We start from the raw sequence: 23,692 nt of genomic DNA on the forward strand, positions 1-23,692 counted from the left end.
TTGAAAATCCAATGGCAACCAGAAAAAGGTATAAAACTACTCACGACCATACAGGCTTTACCCCGCGACATGTCGCCAGGGTGTTGCCTGTATGGTCGCGAGTCGTCTCCTCATTCGCCCAAAGAGTTGTAGCGTCTTTCTGGTCGCCACTGGATTTTCAACATGTTGAAAATTTTCGCCGATCTGCAACGACCTATGACGGGTGCTGGCAGTCGCTGAATAAGTCACGTATGTGGGACAGGCCCGTAAGGAAAACCATGCACAATTCTGGATTGTTACTATATAAGGGATAACAAGCATTGAAAAAGGAAGATGTGGAATCTACAAGGATAGGACAGGCTTGGAGGGATATGGGCCAAACGTGGGCAGGTGGGACTAGTGTAGCAGGGACATGTTGGCCGGTGTGGGCAAGTTTAGCTGAAGGGCCTGTTTCCACAATGTATCACTCTATGACTAGTGTAGCAGGGACAAGTTGGCCGGTGTGGGCAAGTTTAGCTGAAGGGCCTGTTTCCATACTGTATCACTCTATGACTAGTGTAGCTGGGACATGTTGGGACATGTTGGCTGGTGTGGGCAAGTTGGGCCATAGGGCCTGTTTCCTAACTGAATCACTAGATGACCATAACTATGAGGTTATAAATATGAGGAAACGAGAAACAGGGTTTGAAATCACCAAATAGAGGCCTTTAAACTTGTGTATGTAGGGAATATTCCCATTGTTGCTCTGGAAGTGTGTTCAAAAGATTATTGAGAATTCTTTAACAATCCCACATCTCTGGCATGAAAAACAAACTCTTGGAAATAACGCTATAGTAATGTCTGTAAATAGAATTAAAAAAAAAAATCAGACACAATTATTCACCAGATTCCAATCTGGAGATTTAGCCTCAAACAATGGCAGGAGGAAGCAACAACTGCACAAGACACAATAACAACTCGTATGAACGGATGTAGGTACCCAAGATGTTTAGCACAGGTCTCGAACTCTGGCACCAGGACAAAGGAGGGATTAGCCTTTAACACACTACACTTGATCAACATAGTAAGCTGCATTCCAACTCGGGGGGCATGGTGGCCCAGCGGGTAGAGCTGCTGCTTCACAACGCCAGAGACCCGGGTTCAATCCTAACTCAGGGTGCTGTCTGTGCAGAGTTTGCACGTTCTCCCCGTGACCTGCGTGGGTGTTGTTCGGGTGCTTCGGATTCCTCCCGCACTCCAATGACGTGCAGGTAATTGTAGGCAAATTGGCTTCAGTAAAAATGGAAAATTGTCCCTAGTGTGAGCAGGATTGTGTCAACGTGCGGAGATCGCTGGTTAGCACGGCCACGCTGGGCTGAAGGGCCTTCGAAACATGTTTCTAACGAACGATGAGTCTGTGGAATTCTCTGCCTGAGAGGGCGTGGAGGTAGGTTCTCTGGATACTTTCAAGAGAGAGCTAGATAGGGCTCTTAAAGATAGCGGAGTCAGGGGATATGGGGAGAAGGCAGATTGGGGATGATCAGCCATGATCACATTGATGGCGGTGCTGGCTTAATTAATTACAGACCAGTTAGCCTAACATTAATGATTTATTGTCACATCATGTGACAAGTCACAGTAAAACTATCTGTTTTGCATAACAAATGTATGCAAAGAGTCACCACATCATTCTCACCACGCCACCCCTCACATTTTTTCTCACAGAGAGTAGTGAGTCTGTGGAATTCTCTGCCTGAGAGGGCGGTGGAGGCAGGTTCTCTGGATGCTTTCAAGAGAGAGCTAGATAGGGCTCTTAAAAATAGTGGAGTCGGGGGATATGGGGAGAAGGCAGGAACGGGGTACTGATTGGGGATGATCAGCCATGATCACATTGAATGGCGGTGCTGGCTCGAAGGGCCGAATGGCCTACTCCTGCACCTATTGTCTATTGTGTGTGTAAGATAGTGTTAGTGTGCGGGGAGCGCTGGTCGATGCGGACTCGGTTGGCCAAAGGGCCTGTTTCCACACTGTATCTCTAAACTAAACTACTAAACCATAGTGGAGGCGCCACCCTCAGTCCCAAGGGATGATGAAGCGGTGAAGATGGTGACTGATATTGGACAAGGGTCATCCATCAATGGGCCATGGGCAGCTGATCAGTACTGATCAGTGATTGGGGCAATTGCAGAGTGACACAATTGGTGTAGCGTGCGGAGATCACGCGGATTCTTTGAGCAATGTTGTGCACAGTGTGGTACGGGGACACCAAGTGAAAGCTGCCAAAGATCGTGGCCAACTCCACTGACGGATGATACTAATGGGGGCGGACTGCATTCGGATTTGGCCGCAGTCCATGATGTTGGCAGGTCACTTGTGAGCCTGCAGAAGCGTTGGCAGTTGAACGAGCATCCTTTCACTGAAGCGCACAATAGCATTGTAAATCTGAGCCATTCACATTTGTTTGGGAGCAATGCCCAGTTACTGCCAGCTGAGACTAGTCCCCTGTGCCCTTAAACCACAGTTGAAGGAGTGGGGTTACTGTTGAAGGTTCAGCACAATGAGTGGGCACCCATTACTGCTGGTCAACAAAGCATTTAAAACGCAACAGTTCAAAATGCAAAGTGCTCAATTCTTAATAGTACCATAATGCAGTTACATGCAGCCTCAATCCGAGCCACAAAGAGGGCCATTAGCTCTTGAACACACAGTCTCCATGGAAGATAGACAATAGAAACATGTACTAATGGTACCATAGATGAGGGCGACTCTACAGGGAGAAGGGAGGGAACTGAAAAGGACACAGAGTGTGTTGATTAGTACGGGTGTCAGAGGTAATGGGGAGGAGGCAGGAGGGAGAGATAGATCAGCCATGATTGAATGGCAGAGCAGGCTTGATGGGCCGAATGGCCTAATTCTATTCCTATCACGTATGACTTATGATCTTAGCATCACAAAACACAAGGAACAAAGTGCTGGAGTAACTCAGCGGGTCAGGCAGCATGGCTGTAGAATGTGGATAGGTGATGTTTGGGGTCGGGATCCTTGTTCAATCGGGAACTGCAGAGTATAACGTAGGGGGCGCTGCTCTGGCGGCAGCGATGTCAGCAGCGCGTCAGTTTTTTAAACCTTTTTATTTTTTAGTATGTTTTAAAGTTTGTATTTAATGTTCCTTCGTGTGTTTTGTGTGGGGGGTGTAAGGGGGAAACCGCTTCGATCGCCTCCTCCATGGAGAGGCGACTTTTTCCAGGTCGCCTCCCCCGTGGCCTAACATCAAGGATCGGCGCGGCCTTTCCCGGAGACGTGCCCGGGGGCTTCAGCGGCGGGCGCAGCGTGGACTCTCGGCGTGGAGCGGGTGAGCCCTCGCTGGGGCTCGCTGGAGGGGAGCGCTCCGTTTCGCTGGCCCGGGGCTGCCGGCAGCCTGAAGCCGCGCGGTCTGCAGAGTTCCAGCTGGCGCGGCGTCTACAGCCCGGGATCCCTCGTGGGGGACCCGGGGGAAGAAGAAGCCATCACCGCCGGCCCACGGCCAACTTCTACCGTGGGGCCGGCATGGACTTACCATCACCCCTGGACGGGAGCTTCGACCGCCGGCCCTGCAGTCTACGGTGCTTCTGGCTGCAGCGGGGACTTTAAATCTCGACCGCCGGCCTGCGGCCTACACCAACCTAAAGCCGCGGTCTCCGGTGAGGAAGAGCCGATCCTGGACTGACTCTGGACTCTGGTCCTGTCCACGGGGGGGGAAATGGAGAAGGACTGGCCAAATTTTGTGCCTTCCTCCACAGTGATGAATGCTGTGGTGGATGTTTGTGTTTTATTGTGGTTATGTGTTATTTATTATTGTATCGCTGCAGAAAACCCAAATTCCACCGGCACTTGTTTTGTGGCAAATATATTCTATCTAAATTACATCTAAACAGAACAGCCTGCCAAGACATGACTCAACAATCTTGTTCAGAGGTATTTGGTGTAAAGTTGTTGACCTGTGAGTCAGGATTATCAAGAATTCTCACACAGAATTCTCTCATCACTTTTTCTTACAGAGAGTGGTGAATCTGTGGAATTCTCTGCCTCAGAGGGCGGAGGAGGCAAGTTCTCTGGATGCTTTCAAGAGCGAGCTAGATAGGGCTTTTAAAAATAGGGGGATATGGGGAGAGGGCAGGAACGGGGTACTGATTGTCGATGATCAACCATGATCACATTGAATGGTGGTACAGGCTCGAAGGGCCGAATGGCCTGTTCCTGCACATTTGTCTATTGTCTAATAGACTGCACACCAGATTTGAGTATAGGAATAAAGAGGTCCTTCTGCACTTGTACAGGGCCCTGGTGAGACCACATCTGGAGTATTGTGTGCAGTTTTGGTCTCTTCATTTGAGGAAGGACATCCTTGCTATTGAGGCAGTGCAGCGTAGGTTCCCAAGGTTAATTCCCAAGGTGGCGGGACTGTCAAATGAGGAAAGATTGGAAAGGCTGGTCTTGTATTCACTGGAATTTAGAAGGATGAGAGGGCATCTTATAGAAACGTATAAAATGATAAAAAGGACTGGGCAAGCTAGATGCAGGAAAAATGATGGGGGAGTCCAGAACCAGGGGTCACAGTCTAAATAAAGGGGCGGCCATTTAAAACTGAGATGAGAAAAAAACTTTTTCACCCAGAGAGTTGTGAATTTGTGGAATTCTCTGCCACAGAAGACAGTAGAGGCCAATTGACAGGGTGAGTTAGATAGACCTCGAGGGGCTAGTGAAATCTGGGGATATGGGGAGAAGGCAGGCACGGGTTACTGATTGTGGATGATCAGCCATGATTTCACTGAATGGCAGTGCAGGCTCTATGGACAAAATAGCCTCATCCTGTGCCTATTTTCCATGTTTCTATGTTTCTATGACCTACTCAGGACCCTGCTGAATAACTGGTGCTCACATGATGACTACATCTGATCCTTTTTGGTATTACTCACTATTACTGGAAATATGGCCACATTGTACAAAGTTCAAAGTAAACTTTTTGTCAATTCAAATAAATTGGATTGAAATTGCGTTTCCCCATACTCCAAATGTGCAAGTAATATTTATAACACAGACAGACAATATACCAATAAGATAGGCAATATACATTATTTAAAATATTCACATAGCAGTGGGGAAAAAACTGTTCTTAAATCTGGATGTCTGAGCTTTCAAGCTTCTCCCAGAGAGTGGTGAATCTCTGGAACTCTCTGCCACAGAGGGTAGTTGAGGCCAGTTCATTGGCTATATTTAAGAGGGAGTTAGATGTGGCCCTTGTGGCTAAGGGGATTAGGGGGTATGGAGAGAAGGCAGGTACGGGATACTGAGTTGGATGATCAGCCATGATCATATTGAATGGCGGTGCAGGCTCGAGGGGCCGAATGGCCTACTCCTGCACCTAATTTCTATGTTTCTATGTTTCTATGTTTCTAAGGTGGAAGAGAGAAAGGGGACTGGCCAGGGTGATAGGTAGCCTTGACTGACGGTATCTCCAGCCTTCCTGATACCACACACCCTGAAGATGGACGTGATGGAGGACGTGACACCCCGTGATGGACTGGGCTCTCTGTCCGTTCAGGTGGTCTGGAGCAGAATAGGATTTCAGTATAGGAGTAAAGAGGTTCTTCTGCAGTTGTACAGGGCTCTGGTGAGACCACATCTGGAGTATTGTGTACAGTTTTGGTCTCCGAATTTGAGGAAGGACATCCTTGTGATTGAGGCAGTGCAGCGTAGGTTCACGAGATTGATCCCTGGGATGGAGGGACTGTCATATGAGGAAAGATTGGAAAGACTGGGCTTGTATCCATTGGAATTTAGAAGGATGAGGGGATATCTTAGAGAAACATATAAAATTATCAAAGGGCTGGACAAACTAGATGCAGGAAAAAATTGCCCAATGTTGGGCGAGTCCTGAACCAGGGACCACAGTCTTAGAATAAAGGGGAGGCCATTTAAGACAGAGTTGTGAATTTGTGGAATTCCCTGCCACAGAGGGCAGTGGAGGCCAAGTCACTGGATGGATTTAAGAGAGAGTTAGATAAAGCTCTGGGGGCTAGTGGAGTCAAGGGATATGGGGAGAAGGCAGGCACGGGTTATTGATAGGGGACGATCAGCCATGATCACAATGAATGGCAGTACTGGCTTGAAGGGCCGAATGGCCTCCTCCTGCACCTATTTTCTATGTTTCTATGTTTCCAGCAATCTAGACAAAACTATTCAAGTCTGTCCAACCTCTTCCTGTAATTAATACCCGCTGATCCTGACATCATTCTGATAAACCTCTTGTGTAGCATTTCCAAAGCCCTTACATCCTTCCTGTAATTGGGGTGACCAGAACTGTACACAAGATTCCAAATTTAGCCTAAGCAAAGTCCTATTAAGCTGCATCGGGAATTCCTGACTTCTATACTCAGTGCCTCGATCAATGACAGCAAGTATTTCAGATGCCACCTTCACCACTTGGTCTACTTGTGACAGGGAGTTATGGACTTGGACCTCAAGATCCACTGGTCATCGTAAGGTCCATCATCTACTGCCTGGCCAGCATGAACCATGAACCAGCACTAACTAGTGGCAGTGTTCGTCCATGGTCTAGTCCCAAACCTTCACACACACACAGGGTAGCATGGTGGCGCAGCGGTAGAGTTGCTGCCTTACACCTGTTGCAGTGCTGGTGACCTGGGTTCGATCCTGACTACGGGTGCTGTCTGTACGGAGTTTGTACGTTCTCCCCGTGACCTGCGTGGGTTTTTTCTGAGATCTACGGTTTCCTCCCACACTACAAAGATGTACAGGTTTGTAGGGTTAATTGGCTTGGGTATGTATGCTTGGTGTAAGTGTAAATTGTCCCTAGCGCGTGCAGGCTTGTGTTAATGTGCGGGGATCGCTGGATGGTGCAGACTAGCTGGGCAAAAGGTCCTGTTTCCGCGCTGTAACTCCAAATGAAACTAAACCCAAGACATACACACACATACCTGTCCACAGTCCTTTCAACACCCAGTGTCTATCGCCCATCAGCCTACTATCCTTACACGCTGGAATTCAGAAGACTGAGGGGGGATCTTATAGAAACGTACAAAATTCTTAAGGGGTTGGACAGGCTAGATGCAGCAAGATTATTCCCGATGTTGGAAAAGTCCAGAACTAGGGGTCACAGTTTAAGGATAAGAGGGAAGTCTTTCAGGATCGAGATGAGAAAATCATTTTTCACACAGAGGGTGGCGAATCTGTGGAATTCTCTCCCGCAGAAGGTAGTTGAGGCCACAGTTCATTGGCTATATTTAAGAGGAAGTTAGATGTGGCCCTTGTGGCTAAAGGGATCAGGGGGTATTGAGAGAAGGCAGGTACAGGATATTGAGTTGGATGATCAGTCATGATCATATTGAATGGTGGTGCAGGCTCGAAGGGCCGAATGGCCTCTACTCCTGCACCTATTGTCTATGTTTCTCACACGCATCCTCACCTCAAATCCACAATTTCACCACCACACTAACACATTCACACGCGCTCACATGCAGACCAACATGGGTATTTGCAGACTATAGACAATAGACAATTGGTGCAGGAGTAGGCCATTCGGCCCTTTGAGCCAGCACCGCCATTCAATGTGATCATGGCTGATCATCCCCAGACTACCGTTCCAACTTGCAGTCTCCAAGAATGTCATCATTGCCATATTTACTGACAATGGAACTATGAAATTCTCACATACATATGTATAGATCAACAAAACTTCAATACATTTGTGAAAAACAAAGTTGAATAAATTAACAACTCCAATTACGAGAGAAAAAAAAAAAGCCCCAAATCCTCAGTCCAACCACAGGCAGCCCGCAGTTCATTGGTTAGTGTTTAAGAAGGAATGCAGATGCTGGAGAACGAACAGTTACATCAAAAAAGTTAAAGAAACTCCCTCTTGAAAGCGGCCAGTGAAGCACTGCCTTCTGTGGCAGAGAATTCCACAGATTCACAAGGCAACGTTTCGGGCCGAAACCCTCTAGGAAATATTCTTAAACGTGTTGACCCCCTGGTTCTGGACTCCCCAACATGGGGGAAATAGGCAACGTTCCTGCCGAAACCCTGAAGGAAATAGGCAACCTTTTTTTGGCCGGGCCCCAAACCCTGAAGGAAATAGGCAACGTTTCGGGCCGAAACCCTGAAGTGATAATAATTCTTATCATTTAAACCGAAACCCTTCAGCTGAAATGCGCCTCAAGACGACCTGGTTTCATTGATTCGTTGGTCAAGCGTTGTTGGCATAGATGCAGAAAGGTGACCACCATCATGGACAGCGGGTATGAAACCAGTTTTAAATATTTCTGAATACTGTTCGAACTTGGTTAGTGTGCTTGTCATTTTAGCACGAGCAGACAAAGAAATAATCTAAAATGGATTGCTTTCCCTTGAGAGAAAACTCTTAGCAAAAGCTCTTTGAAAACTAAATCCAATTCAATAAATAAGGTTCTCCCATGACCTCGTGCGCTTCGTGCGACGTGCATGAAGAGCGGTGGCGCGGTGATTATGTAATAACTACACAATAAAGACCTTTTTTACCCAAAACAGATTATTTACTCAAATTAACATCATAAACATAAACTACATATGTTTAGGAGAGGTTAAGGTTAAGTAATCTACCCCTACTCTTTGGAGTTGTGAAGACCTGAGAGGTCTCATGGACTCCTCCAACATCGTGGGGCCTTGTTTCCTGGTGGAGCCCCGAGGTGGTTCCCAATGGGGGGGAAACTAGAACTAGGGGGACATAGTTGCATTTTTTAAGGGGGGGGGCTCTTTTAAAACGAGATGAGGAGGTCTTCTTCACCCAGAGGGTTTAATTTTTGGATTTTTCACTGATTTTCCCCAGGGAGCATATGTAATTTAGTTTCAGAAACTTTAAATATATTTAAGGGTAAAAAAGGTATTTTGTAGTTGCCAAGGGGATAAGGGGCTACGGGGAGAGGGCAGGGATATGGACCTAGGTATGGTTAGTATAGTAAGACCATCTTGAGTTCTATCTCCTGGACAAGTGTCCCGATCGCCTAGATTGGGGTCGCATTCAGACCATAACCCCCCATTTTTTTCCCGTCCATATAACTATCCAATTTATTTTAAATGATAAAAACGTTTTTTTGCCTCCCCCACCTTCACTGGAGGTTCTTCCACACACAGCTACCACTAGCGGTGAGTAAAAGAAGTTACCCCCTCATGTTACCCCTAAACTTCTGTCTACTGTTAATTCTCAAGTCATGTCCCCTTGTTTGAATCGAATCCCTACTGCTCTCGATGGAAAAGCTGGTTACTCTCGCACCAGGGTATTGGCGTTTTAAGCTTCTTCAGCTGAAACGGAGTTCACTTTTTAAATGATAAGAATTATATATCACCACATGGGGGGGGGGCATCAGGATTTTAGAGGTGATTAGATGGGGCATGGCCAAAAAAAGGTTGGGAACCACTGCTCTAGCCTGTCCAATCCCTTAAGAATGTTATATGTTTCTAACCACCAGGTGGCGCCGCAGTGGCAGCCTCGTCAACAGTCTGTCTCTTCCTTGTGATTTTTTAGTTTGTGTTAAATGTGTGTTTTAGTGTCTTTACCTTTGTTTTATGTGTGGGGGGGGAGGGGGGAGTTGGGGGAAACGTTTTAAATCTCGTACCCCGACAGAGATGCGACATTTTCCGTATCGTATCTCCATCCGCGCTTCAGCCTAACACCGTGGAGTTGGCGGTCCCTGTCGGGCGGGGATCGACCTTGGAACTCCAACCGCGGGAGCCTGCGGACTTAATATCGTGGAGTCCACGGTCCCTTAGTTAGGGACAGGCTTCGGGAGCTCCAAGCCACCGGAGTTTCGATCGCCCCGACACGGGAGCTTCGACCGCCCCGACTGAGGATGGTTCAACCGCCCCGACCCCGGGAGAACAAAGAAGAAGAAGATTAGACTTTACCCCATCACAGTGGGGAGTGTGGGGAATCCGCTGTGGTGGATGTTTATGTTAACTTTTATGTAGTTGTGTGTCTTGCTGCTTTTTTTATTACGGCTGTGTGGTAAATCGAGTTTGACTGTACCATACATAGTGTACGTGACACTAAAATACCTTTGAAGATCCCCTCTCATCCTAAATTCCAGTAAATACTAGCCCAGTCGACCCATTATTTTATCATATGCCAATCGCACCATCCAGGAACTAGCCTGGTGATGCTTTCGGAACAAAGCTATTCTTGAATCTTTATGGGCATTGTAGACCACAGAATATTTCAGCAGACATAATATAAACAGTGAAACTTTAAAAATAGAAAAGGAATGGAAAAAGAGGAAGTAAACTGGCATTTGAGTCAATAATGTGTCGGAAGGAGCTGCTGATGCTTTTCCATAAAAACCGGATGGACACAAAGGCCTGACGTGACTCAGTGGGTCAGATCTGCAGAAAAGGAATAGGTGACGTTTCAGGTCAAGACCCTTCATCAGATTCAAGACTTCTTCAGAATGAAGAAGGGTCTCGACCCGGAACTTCACCTATACTTTCTCTCCAGAGATGCTGCCTGTCCCGCTGAGATACTCCAGCACTTTGTGCCTGACATGAGTCAACAAGTTCAGGAAATATAACTTCCAGTATCAACACAGTTTCTGATCATCCAAACAGCCTCCTGCACAATCTGAAATAACGCTATAATGTTATAATTCAATTCAGCGCAATAACAATTAACAAAGGCTGATGAAGAAATACATCTCTCCCGCCCGTGCATTCCGCAAAGCACACTAATCATTTGGACTGTGGAAAATTAAATTGTACCTTTCAGTTCCCAGAGGCTCGTTCATGAATTAGTCCGGCAATGTCAGGGTGTTACTCTCCTGAATACATCTCCACACCCGAGCCGGGGATAACCTTCCTAGCAGTCCTTTTTTAGTCCGTCTGAGCTGCCTGTAGCCTCCTCACAAATCAGCACACATGCGGGCAGGCAGGACGAGAGAGAGGGGGAGCGCAGTGAGAGTGTGCAGTGTGTGTATGTGAGAGGGAGAGGGAGAGAGAGGAGTTGGCAAGGGTGAGAGCTCCCAGACTGAGCGGTGTCTGTCAAACTGGTGCAGCCGAAAGCAATGTGACCCTACTCCCCCACCCTGACTGACAACAAGGCTGCCTTTATTCCTCTGGAAAGGGCTCAATAACACTGCACTTGTTCATCTGAAGGGGGGAAAAAAAGGTCCACAGTTTAAAATGCCAGAATGTTAAACCTTTGGCATTAACTACCACCAACCCGGTGAATATCACACACAGCCTCTCTCTCTCTCTCTCTCTCACCCTGGTTGCAAAGAAGCTGAATTCATTTGCCTGGTGGTTTTTTATAATTGTTTTCATTTTATTCAACATAGCTTGAGTCAACACTAGAACAGTTATGGGGTGAAACAGAGGAAGCAGGTCCCCCTCATTAGGCAAAGATCACAGGGCCAAACTTTTCAAATGAAACCTTCTTTTCCCCTGAGAATAACAGTTTCATATAAACAGAGTTGCACGACATAATGATTTACTGAAATCTTCTCAGCTTACACTCGTGTAACATGAAGAATCGGTGTAAGAAGCTGCCCGTCTCATTACGTGAATACGGTGCTCGAAGCAGCAATTACATATTTTTAAGTGAGTTAATAAAATTATTTTATTGCCTTTGAGTGTCGAAAATATCAAAGCAAAAAGCTCATATGATGGATTCATCAGCTTTACATATAGACACAGCACGGTGGCACAGCGGTAGAGTTGCTGCCTTACAGTGCTTGCAGCGCCGGAGACCCGGGTTCGATCCTGACTACGGGTGCTGTCTGTACGGAGTTTGTACGTTCTCCCCGTGACCTGCGTGGGTTTTCTCCGAGATCTTCGGTTTCCTCCCTCACTCCAAAGACGTTCATTGGCTTCGGTAAAATTGTAAATTTGTGTGTGTGTGTGTGTGTGTGTGTGTGTGTGTGTGTGTGTGTGTGTGTGTGTGTGTGTGTGTGTGTGTGTGTGTGTGTGTGTGTGTGTGTGTGTGTGTGTGCGTGTGTGTGTGTGTGTGTGTGTGTGTGTGTGTGTTGTGTGTGTTCCTCATGTCCTAGAGAGTTAAACAGTCTCTGTGCTCCTCGGCTGCTCCATTAACTGATATAACCTGTGCTGTGCTCCATCAGTCCTGCTGACACTATTAGACACAGTCTGAAGAAGGGTCTCGCCCAGAGATGTTGCCTGTCCCACCGAGTTACAGGAGAGATGACGTTTATGGGTCAAGACCTTTCCTCAAAGCTGCCTGTCCCGCGCTGAGTTCCTCCAGCATTTTGTGTCTATCTGTGCACAGTGTAAACCAGAATCTGTGCAGTTCCTTCCTACACTTCTCACTGCTCCTGTAAGAATGCAGATTTCTCCCTACACTGCTGCTTGTATGTGCTCTGCCAACACGGCATCAATACCAACTCCACATGCATGCCACATCCCCTGGGCTCTGTACATTAGATGTTGATCTTCCACAGTGCAATACTCCCTCAGCTGGCATCACCCAGTGTAGCATGCTCTGGCCACTGGTCACTCACTACTTCACCGCTATCCGATACAGGATTTCAAGCACAGGTCTGAACGCTGTGTGTGTGGATCTCTGGAATCTGGCTTCGACTCCAGAAATAGACACAAAATGCTGGAGTAACTCAGTGGGACAGGCAGCATCTCTGGAGAGAAGGAGTGGGTGACATTTCGGGTCGAGACTCAAACTCCAAAATGTTGGCAGAGCACATACAAACATAGAAACATAGAAAACATAGAAATTAGGTGCAGGAGTAGGCCATTCGGCCCTTCGAGCCTGCACCGCCATTCAATATGATCATGGCTGATCGTCCAACTCAGTACCCTGTACCTGCCTTCTCTCCATACCCCCTGATCCCCTTAGCCACAAGGGCCACATCTAACTCCCTCTTAAATATAGCCAATGAACTGGCCTCAACTACTCTCTGTGGCAGAGAGTTCCAGAGATTCACCACTCTCTGTGTGAAAAACAAGCCGGCAGCCAGCAATAGTTCCTTCATTCGCTTGCTTCATCTCTTCCTGTCAGCAAAGTTTCTGGGCTGGACTGATCCATTCGACTTGTCCGACCACAATGTGGGGTAACAGTAGCCACACAATATGTTCAACATCGTGACTCCTCATGTAGCAATGAGTCTGATGAATACCAGTAAGTTACTGTCAATTGGCCACGGATATTCTGTTTGTTGTGCTACAAAACCTTTGTGGGAAGTGTGAGCTGTGGACATCATGAAGCAAATTGGAATAGACAATAGACAATAGGTGCAGGAGTAGGCCATTCAGCCCTTCGAGCCAGCACCACCATTCAATGTGATCATGGCTGATCATCCCACAATCAGTACCCCGTTCCTGCCTTCTCCCCTGACTCCGCTATCTTTAAGAGCCCTATCTAGCTCTCCCTTGAAAGCATCCAGAGAACCTGCCTCCACCGCCATCTGAGGCAGAGAATTCCACAGACTCACCACTCTCTGTGAGAAAAAGTGTTTCCTCGTCTCTGTTCTAATCGAGTGTAAAAATCAGCCTTGATCTTACTGAATGGTACAGCAGGTTAGAGGCTCCGTAATGCCTGACTTTTATTTCTTAAATTAAGACGTACCACCTGAGAACAGGGATCTCTAATAGACTGGATCTGATGAAACACCCTATATCCAATTCACTCATTCATGCTGGAACTCATTGGCACAGATGGCTGTGGAGGCCAAGGCAATGGATATTTTTAAGGCAGAGACAGATTCTTGATTAGTACGTGTGTCAGGATTACGGGCCGAAGGCAGGAGAATGGGGCCAAAAAGGGAAAGATAGTTCTGCCACGATTGAATGGTGGAGTAGACTTGTTGGGCCGAATGGCCTAATTCTCCTCCTATCACCAATGAACATGAACGCTGCGATGTCAAGGAAGGAACTGCAGATGCTGGTTTAGACCGAAGATAGACACAAAAATGCTGGAGTAACTCCGCTGGTCAAGCAGCATGCCTGGCCAGAAGTTAAGGGGTTGGACAGGCTAGATGCAGGAAGATTGTTCCCGATGTTGGGGAAGTCCAGGACAAGGGGTCACAGCTTAAGGATAAGGGGGAAATCCTTTAAAACCGAGATGAGGAGAGCTTTTTTTTCACACAGAGAGTGGTGAATCTCTGGAACTCTCTGCCACAGAGGGTAGTTGAGGCCAGTTCATTGGCTATATTTAAGAGGGAGTTAGATGTGGCCCTTGTGGCCAAGGGGATCAGAGGGTATGGAGAGAAGGCAGGTACGGGATACTGAGTTGGATGATCAGCCATGATCATATTGAATGGCAGTGCAGGCTCGAAGGGCCGAATGGCCTACTCCTGCACCTAATTTCTATGTTTCTATGTTTCTAAGTAATGGATGACATTTTGGGTCGTGTCCCTGCTTCTGAAGCTCTGTCATTCTGAGTTACTACAGCATTTTGTGGCTAGCCTAAATGTCAATGTACATATTGGTTAATGAAAGGATGATATGAATGGGATTTTCCATGGCAGTGTCATTTTTAGTCACATTGGCATTCAGGGTTACAGTGTCTGCTGTAACATTATTACAAACTCACCATGTGCCTTGTTTTGTTCTGATCTGCATCACAGTCTCTCCCCAAATCTACATGTGTTGCAACTTTCAGCTGGCAAAATGCCCGGTGATACCTCAAAGAAGCATCTTTAACAAATCAGCACCGTACTTCAAAGGCTCAAATATCAGTTTATTGTCACGTTAAGATACAGAGAACCTCGAATTACCACAAAGCCGTACTAAAAAAAGCAACAAGACACACACAACCAAAGATCCGATAGCGAGCAAGATAGTCCACTCGATGAAAAAGACATACCACGATCATGGGCAGATTCACGGGCAATTTTCGGCCCCATTTCCGTAACCGGCTTCCGTCTCCGTACCAAAGATCCCGTAGCGGAGCAAAGATACTAGTGCGGAGACGGACACCGGTTACGGAAACATCCTCGTAAAAATAAATGTTATTTGGTAAAAATCCTCTCCTCATTTTCAGAATTATAATTTAGTAACACAAACTGTTCCCCCGCAACGTTGATTACACTGCTGGTCGGGTCGGGTCGGGTCCGGTTACTGAAATGGATGAAAAAAAGGCCCACGTTCCACTCCGTTGCGTAATACACGTCAGCCCATTGCATTTAGCAGGAGTGGTCGATCTTGCTCCGCTATAGGATCTTTGCACACAACTGCATAAAAGTTGAAAAACATCCACCACAGCGGAATCCCCACATTCCCCACTGTGATGGAAGGCAATAAAGTCTAGAAACATAGAAACATAGACAATAGGTGCAGGAGTAGGCCATTCGGCCCTTCGAGCCTGCACCAGCATTCAATATGATCATGGTTGATCATCTAACTCAGTATCCTGTACCTGCCTTCTCTCCGTACCCCCTGATCTCTTTAGCCACAAGGACCACATCTAACTCCCTCTTAAATATATTCAATGAACTGTGGCCTCAACTACCTTCTGTGGCAGAGAATTCCAGAGATTCACCACTCTCTGTGTGAAAAATGTTTTCCTCATCTCGGTCCTAAAAGATTTCCCCCTTATCCTTAAACTGTGACCCCTTGTTCTGGACTTCCCCAACATCGGGAACAATCTTCCTGCATCTAGTCTGTCCAACCCCTTAAGAATTTTGTAAGTTTCTATAAGATCCCCCCTCAATCTTCTAAATTCTAGCGAGTACAAGCCGAGTCAATCCAGTCTTTCTTCATATGAAAGTCCTGACATCCCAGGAATCAGTCTGGTGAACCTTCTCTGTACTCCCTCTATGGCAAGAATGTCCTTCCTCAGATTAAGAGACCAAAACTGTTCGCAATACTCCAAGTGTGGTCTCACCAAGACCCTGTACAACTGCAGTAGAACCTCCCTGTTGCTATACTCAAATCCTTTTGCTATGAATGCTAAAATACCATTCGCCTTCTTCACTGCCTGCTGCACCTGCATGCCTACTTTTAATGAATGGTGCACCATGACATCCAGGTCTTGTTGCATCTCCCCCTTTCCTAATTGGCCACCATTCAGATAATAATCTACTTTCCTGTTTTTGCCACCAAAGTGGATAACCTCACATTTATCCACATTATACTGCATCTGCCATGCATTTGCCCACTCACCCTGCCTATCCAAGTCACATTGCAGCCTCCTAGCATCCTCCTCACAGCTAACACTGCCCCCCAGCTTCGTGTCATCTGCAAATTTGGAGATGTTGCATTCAATTCCCTCGTCCAAATCATTAATACATATCGTAAATAGCTGGGGTCCCAGAACTGAGCCTTGCGGTACCCCACTACCCACTGCCTGCCATTGTGAAAAGGACCCGTTTACTCCTACTCTTTGCTTCCTGTCTGCCAGCCAGTTCTCGATCCACATCAATACTGAACCCCCAATGCCGTGTGCTTTAAGTTTGTATACTAATCTCTTATGTGGGACCTTGTCGAAAGCCTTCTGAAAGTCTCCTCATCTCCTTCCTCGTTATTCTCCCACGATCGGGGGGCACAAACCATGCGCAGTCGGGGCGATTGGAGCCCCCGCGTCGGGGTGATCGAAACTCCTGCGGCTTGGAGTTCCCGAAGTTGGTCTCTAACCAGGGACCACAAGCTCCACGATGTTAGGTCGGCAGGCGCCCATGGTTGGGGCTCCCAAAGTTGATTCCCAGCAAGAGGCCGCCAGCTCCTCGACGTGAGGCCGCAGTGCGGACGGGGATACGATACGGAAAATAATTGCATCTCCATCAAGGTAAGAGATTTAAAAATGTTTCCCCTAACCCCCTCCCCACATAACACAAGCTAAAGAACACTAAAACATACATTTAACACACACAAACAAACAGCTAACAGAGAAGGAATGGACGAGCCAAACAACATCTTGGCCTTACAATATGCAGTGTATACCTTAATGTCACACTGTGTATTAATGAAATAGAGACATGGCAGCATCTTTCTGTAAAGTTTAGTTGATTAGTAAGCAGGAAACGTTTGAAAATTATTCATGGTCAAATTTTCCAAATTATTCAAGTCTCGCAAAAATAATTTCTAACAAATCAACAGCAGTTTACAGAACATTTAGTTAATCCTTTTATCGGATATCGAAACACAATGCACTATTGTAATCATGTACCGTCTTTCTGATGACTGGTTAGCAGGTAACAAAAGCATCTCATTGTAGATCGGTACAGGTGACAATAAACTAAGCTAAACTTATTATAAACTAGAGAAAACAAACAATACCAAGAATACTGCAACATTTCACAGTAACAACAGGGTTATTTTCATGAACTGCATTTTTTTAATCATTCGTCATGCGCATATATTCTGGGAATCAATCCAAGTATTTCCTGCAGTGAAACTCATTGCTGGGTTATTACACAATCAGATATTAAGACCAGAATATGCACCTGTTTTCCAATCACGCCCCTGACATTTGGAATCAGCTGGGCGACTCTTTCTGAAATCTTTCCTGTACGTTAACTGTTTGTAGTCTGGCACTTAGCCAAGGGCAGCACGGTGGGCAGCGGTAGAGTTGCTGCCTTACAGCACTTGCAGCGTCGGAGACCCGGGTTCCATCCAGACTACGGAGTTCGATCCTGTCTGTACGGAGTTTGAACGTTCTCCCCGTGACCTGCGAGGTTTTTCTCTGAGATCTTCAGTTTCCTCCCACACTCGAAAGACGTGTAGGTTTGTAGGGTAATTGGCTTGGTAAATGTAAAAATTGTCTCTAGCGTGTGCGGGGATCGCTGGTCGGCGCGGACCCGGTGGGTCGAAGGGCCTGTTTCCGCGCTGTATCTCTAAACTAAGCTAAAAAGTCAAATCTGACTTCTCGTACGTTTAACAAGCTTGTGGTTTCGTCTTTGTGACGATTAAAGAGCCGGTCCCACGAGCATGCGACTCCATGCGGCAAGCGCGACCTAACGTGGTGGCTTGAGTCGTACGGCCTCGCGGGGCCGGTCCCACTTCGATCGCCGGAGCCGTATGGAGTTGTGCGGAGATGGTCCCGACATCGTGCGGGGCTCCGAAAAACTGACCGTGTTCAAATATTCCGCGCGGTATCGCCTCGACGGGCATACGCAGCGTCTTGCTGCCGTACGTCACGCGCGAACATCACGCGGACTTCGCTTGAACTTCACGTCACTCACTCGACCTCCGCGCGGCCCCCGGTTCTGGTTTGGTCGTGCTCGTGCATGCAGGTCGCATGCTCGTGGGACAGGCCCTTAACGCTCTGATCGGTTACAGTCAACCCTTGAAGGCATAAATGACCACAGATGTTGACATTCCAGGCAAGAAAAGGAGAGGTACTGGAAGACCTCAGAGGGTCAGGCAGCATCTGCGGGGGAAGTTAATCTGAATTAAACTCCTTCTGCCATTCCTCTGCCCATTGGCCCAGTTTAATCAAAATCCTACACTAACTGCAGATAACCTAGATACTTCATTTGAACAATTAGATTCTGCTATCTCACTGATTGTAGTGTCATCCACAAACTTACTAACATGCCACCCTCATTCACCTCCAAAGTCATCAATATAAATATTGACAAAGTGGGTCCAGCACTGATCGCTGTGGTACACCATGTTTCAGGCCTCCAAGATGAAGAAACACCCTCGGCCACCGCTCTCTCCATCCCACCTTCAAGCCAATGTTGTATCCAAACTTTGTCAACTTGCCCCAGATCCCATGTTCTCAACTCTTCATCACCATTTCCATAATATGTAGTGTCGTAGTTTGGCACGGTGGCGCAGTGGTAGAGTTGCTGTCTTACAGCGCCAGAGACCCGGGCTCAATCCTGACTACGGGTGCTGTGTGTACGGAGTTTGCACGTTCTCCCCGTGACCTACGTGGCTTTTCTCCGGGAGCTCTGGTTTCCTCGCACGCTCCAAACATGTGCAGGTTTTGTAGGTTAATTAGCATCGGTAAATTGTCCTTGGTGTACAGGGATCGCTGGTCGGCGTGGACTCGATGGGCTGAAGGGCCTGTTTCTGCATTGTATCTCTAAACTAAACTAAATTCTCATGCCAAAAGTGGTAAATGTCCATTTTCCAACACCATACTCCATTTGGTAAATTCTTTCCCATTCACTTCAATCGCCTCAATCTCCTATAACCGTAACTCCTTTTTGAAACTTTTTTTCAGCAAATTAGGCAACCATAGTCAAAGCAACCATTGATCTGACATTTACATAAATGGTGAAAAGTCTAGTTTAGATTAGTTTAGAGATACAGCTCGGAAATAGGCCCTTCGGCCCACCGAGTCCGCACCGACCTGGGATTCCTGCCCACTAACATTATCCAACACACACTAGGGACAATCTACAAGTTTACCAAGATAATTAACCTACAAACCTGTGGGAGGAAACTGGAGATTCCGGAGAAAATCCACGCAAGTCACGGGGAGAAGGTACAAACTCCGTACAGACAGCACCCTTAGTCAGGATCGAACCTGGGTCCAGCAACTCTACCGCTAGGCCAGTGATAGCCTCGGCCATGAGCGAGTGGGGCTGAAGGGCCTGCTTACAGAGTTGACGTGGAAAAGCTTTTCCCACTGAGTAGGGAAGATTCAAACAAGGGGACATGACATGAGAATTAAGGGACTGAATTTTAGGGGTAACATGAGGGGGAACTTCTTTACTCAGAGAGTGGTAGCTGTGTGGAATGAGCTTCCAGTGAAGGTGGTGGAGGCAGGTTTGTTTTTATCATTTAAAAATAAATTGGATAGTTATATGGATGGGAAGGGAATGGAGGGTTATGGTCTGAGCGCAGGTATATGGGACTAGGGGAGATTATGTGTTCGGCACGGACTAGAAGGGTCGAGATGGCCTGTTTCCGTGCTGTAATTGTTATATGGTTATATGGTTATATGGTATGAGATTCTGATTTTGCAATATTCACAGTCTCCTGTTTATCGGAAAATACCTAATTATGCCAGTTTCTCATCAGCCAGGCAAACTTTAACCGCACTGATATCATCTCCATCAGCACAAAATTTTTGTTTTGCAATACGGTTGCACAGGATATCATCTAATGTCTTATGTAAATCGAGCTATAACATAAGCACCAGTTCTCCTCTATCACAGCACATGTTCAGTAATGTTCAAAGAATCCCCCAAAAGTTGGTTTCTATTTGACAAAGTGACACTGACCTTTGTTGAAATCATTGTTCCTTCCTTTGTAGAGCGGATCAAGGATTCGGCCCCGAACTACCTGAGCCGATGGGGACCCCACTGCCGAGAGCGAGGAGCAACCCGCAAACAACACAAGACCACAAACAACACCGCCCATCACATACACAGCCCCCCAAACTAGACAATCTCAAGATCAAGATTCAAGATTCAAGATTCAATTTATTTGTCATTTGGACCCCTTGAGGTCCAAACGAAATGCCGTTTCTGCAGCCATACATTACAAACAAATAGACCCAAGACACAACATAATTTACATAAACATCCATCACATAGCTGTGATGGAAGGCCAAAAAAACTTATCTCTCCACTGCACTCTCCCCCCCCCCCCCCCCCCGATGTCAGAGTCAAAGTCAAAGCTCCCGGCTGGCGATGGCGATTGTCCCGCGGCCATTAAAGCCACGCCGGGTGGTGCAAGGTCGCACACCGGGTCTTGGTGTTAGAGCCCCCGGCGTGTGCTCGCAGAGTCCCGCGGCCATTCCAAGCCGCACGGGGCGATGATGTAAGGCCCCGCTCCAGGAGTTCTTCGACCCCGCAACCCGGGCGGGAGAAGTCGCCGTTGCGGGAGCCCTGAAAAGCGGTCTCCCTCCAGGGACCCGCGGGCTCCCGGTGCCGCCGTTTACTAAAAAACCGATACGTTTACTACGTCATCTACATTTACTAAAGCTATCTAGCCATTGAAGCTATCTACCTTCATTGAAACATATAAGATTGTTAAGGGCTTGGACACGCTAGAGTCAGGAAACATGTTCCCGATATTGGGGGAGTCGAGAACCAGGGGCCACAGTTTAAGAATAAGGAATAAGCCATTTAGAACGGAGACGAGGAAACACTTTTTCTCGCAGAGAGATGTGAGTCTGTGGAATTCTCTGCCTCAGAGGGCGGTGGAGTCAGGTTCTCTGGATGCTTTCAAGAGTGAGCTAGTTCGGGCTCTTAAAAATAGCGGAGTCATAGAAACATAGAAATTAGGTGCAGGAGTAGGCCATTCGGCCCTTCGAGCCTGCACCGCTATTCAATATGATCATGGCTGATCATCCAACTCAGTATCCCGTACCTGCCTTCTCTCCATACCCTCTGATCTCCTTAGCCACAAGGGCCTCATCTAACTCCCACTTAAATATAGCCAATGAACTGGCCTCGACTACCCTCTGTGGCAGAGAATTCCAGAGATTCACCACTCTCTGTGTGAAAAAAGTTCTTCTCATCTCGGTTTTAAAGGATTTCCCCCTTATCCTTAAGCTGTGACCCCTTGTCCTGGACTTCCCCAACATCGGGAGCAATCTTCCTGCACCTAGCCTGTCCAACCTCTTAAGAATTTTGTAAGTTTCTATAAGATCCCCTCTCAATCTCCTAAATTCTAGAGAGTATAAACTAAGTCTATCCAGTCTTTCCTCATAAGACAGTCCTGACATCCCAGGAATCAGTCTGGTGAACCTTCTCTGCACTCCCTCTATGGCAATAATGTCCTTCCTCAGATTTGCAGACCAAAACTGTACGCAATACTGCAGGTGTGGTCTCATCAAGACCCTGTACAACTGCAGTAGAACTTCCCTGCTCCTATACTCAAATCCTTTTGCAATGAAAGCTAACATACCATTCGCTTTCTTCACTGCCTGCTGCACCTGCATACCTACTTTCAATGACTGGTGTACCATGACACCTAGGTCTCGCTGCATCTCCCCTTTTCCTAGTCGGCCACCATTTGGATAATAGTCTGCTTTCCTGTTTTTGCCACCAAAATGGATAACCTCACATTTATCCACATTATACTGCATCTGCCAAACATTTGCCCACTCACCCAGCCTATCCAAGTCACCTTGCAGTCTCCTAGCATCCTCCTCACAGCTAACACTGCGCCCCAGCTTAGTGTCATCCGCAAACTTGGAGATATTGCCTTCAATTCCCTCATCCAGATCATTAATATATATTGTAAATAGCTGGGGTCCCAGCACTGAGCCTTGCGGTGCCCCACTAGTCACTGCCTGCCATTGTGAAATGGACCCGTTTACTCCTACTCTTTGCTTCCTGTTTGCCAGCTAGTTCTCTATCCACATCAATACTGAACCCCCAATGCCGTGTGCTTTAAGTTTGTATACTAATCTCTTATGTGGGACCTTGTCGAAAGCCTTCTAGAAGTCCTGATACACCATATCCACTGGTTCTCCCCTATCCACGCTACTAGTTACATCCTCGAAAAATTCTATAAGATTCGTCAGACATGATTTACCTTTCGTAAATCCATGCTGACTTTGTCCAATGATTTCACCACTTTCCAAATGTGCTGCTATCCCATCTTTAATAACTGACTCTAGCAGTTTCCCCACTACCGATGTTAGAGTAACTGGTCTGTAATTCCCCGTTTTCTCTCTCCCTCCCTTCTTAAAAAGTGGGGTTACGTTTGCTACCCGCCAATCCTCAGGAACTACTCCAGAATCTAAAGAGTTTTGAAAGATTATTACTAATGCATCCACTATTTCTGGAGCTACTTCCTTAAGTACTCTGGGATGCAGCCTATCTGGCCCTGGGGATTTATCGGCCTTTAATCCATTCAATTTACCCAACACCACTTCCCGACTAACCTGGATTTCACTCAACTCCTCCAACTCCTTTGACCCGCGGTCCCCTGCTATTTCCGGCAGATTATTTATGTCTTCCTTAGTGAAGACGGAACCAAAGTAGTTATTCAATTGGTCCGCCATATCCTTGTTCCCCATGATCAACTCACCTGTTTCTGACTGCAAGGGACCTACATTTGTTTTAACTAATCTCTTTCTTTTCACATATCTATAAAAACTTTTGCAGTCAGTTTTTATGTTCCCTGCCAGTTTTCTTTCATAATCTATTTTTCCTTTCCTAATTAAGCCCTTTGTCCTCCTCTGCTGGTCTCTGAATTTCTCCCAGTCCTCCGGTATGCTGCTTTTTCTGGCTAATTTATATGCATCATCCTTCGCTTTGATACTATCCCTGATTTCCCTTGTTATCCACGGATGCACTACCTTCTCTGATTTATTCTTTTGCCAAACTGGGATGAACAATTTTTGTAGTTCATCCATGCAGCCTTTAAATGTCTTCCATTGCATATCCACCGTCAAACCCTTTTAGAATTAATTGCCAGTCAATCTTGGCCAATTCACGTCTCATACCCTCAAAGTTACCTTTCTTTAAGTTCAGAACCATTGTTTCTGAATTAACAATGTCACTCTCCATCCTAATGAAGAACTCAACCATATTATGGTCACTCTTGCCCAAGGGGGCACGCACAACAAGACTGCTAACTAACCCTTCCTTTTACTAGAATGTTGCCTGGGTTTCAACAACTAAGTTACAGAGATAGGTTGAATAAGTTAGGTCTTTATTCTCTGGAGCGCAGAAGGTTAAGGGGGGACTTGATAGAGGTCTTTAAAATGACGAGAGGGATAGACAGAGTTGATGTGGACAAGCTTTTCCCTTTGAGAATAGGGAAGATTCAAACAAGAGAACATGACTTCAGAATTAAGGGACAGAAGTTTAGGGGTAATATGAGGGGG

At 46.7% G+C, this 23,692-nt stretch overlaps 1 protein-coding gene across 6 annotated transcripts in view; it reads right to left on the reverse strand.

Annotated features, from left to right (window-relative positions):
• Nucleotides 1–23,692, reverse strand: part of phldb1b (pleckstrin homology-like domain, family B, member 1b) — a 238,366-nt gene that overhangs the window by 204,762 nt on the left and 9,912 nt on the right. The window contains exon 1 of one of the 6 annotated variants that reach the window (XM_055660550.1): nucleotides 10,744–11,854. The exons of the other annotated variants lie outside the window; for them this stretch is intronic. The gene's annotated coding sequence lies outside the window, so the exon portion shown is untranslated. Of the gene's footprint in view, nucleotides 1–10,743; nucleotides 11,855–23,692 lie in introns of those variants that run through there. 6 annotated transcript variants of the gene reach the window in all.

Source organism: Leucoraja erinacea, chromosome 32 (genome assembly GCF_028641065.1).
Source record: "Leucoraja erinacea ecotype New England chromosome 32, Leri_hhj_1, whole genome shotgun sequence".
NCBI classification, from domain to species: domain Eukaryota; kingdom Metazoa; phylum Chordata; class Chondrichthyes; order Rajiformes; family Rajidae; genus Leucoraja; species Leucoraja erinaceus.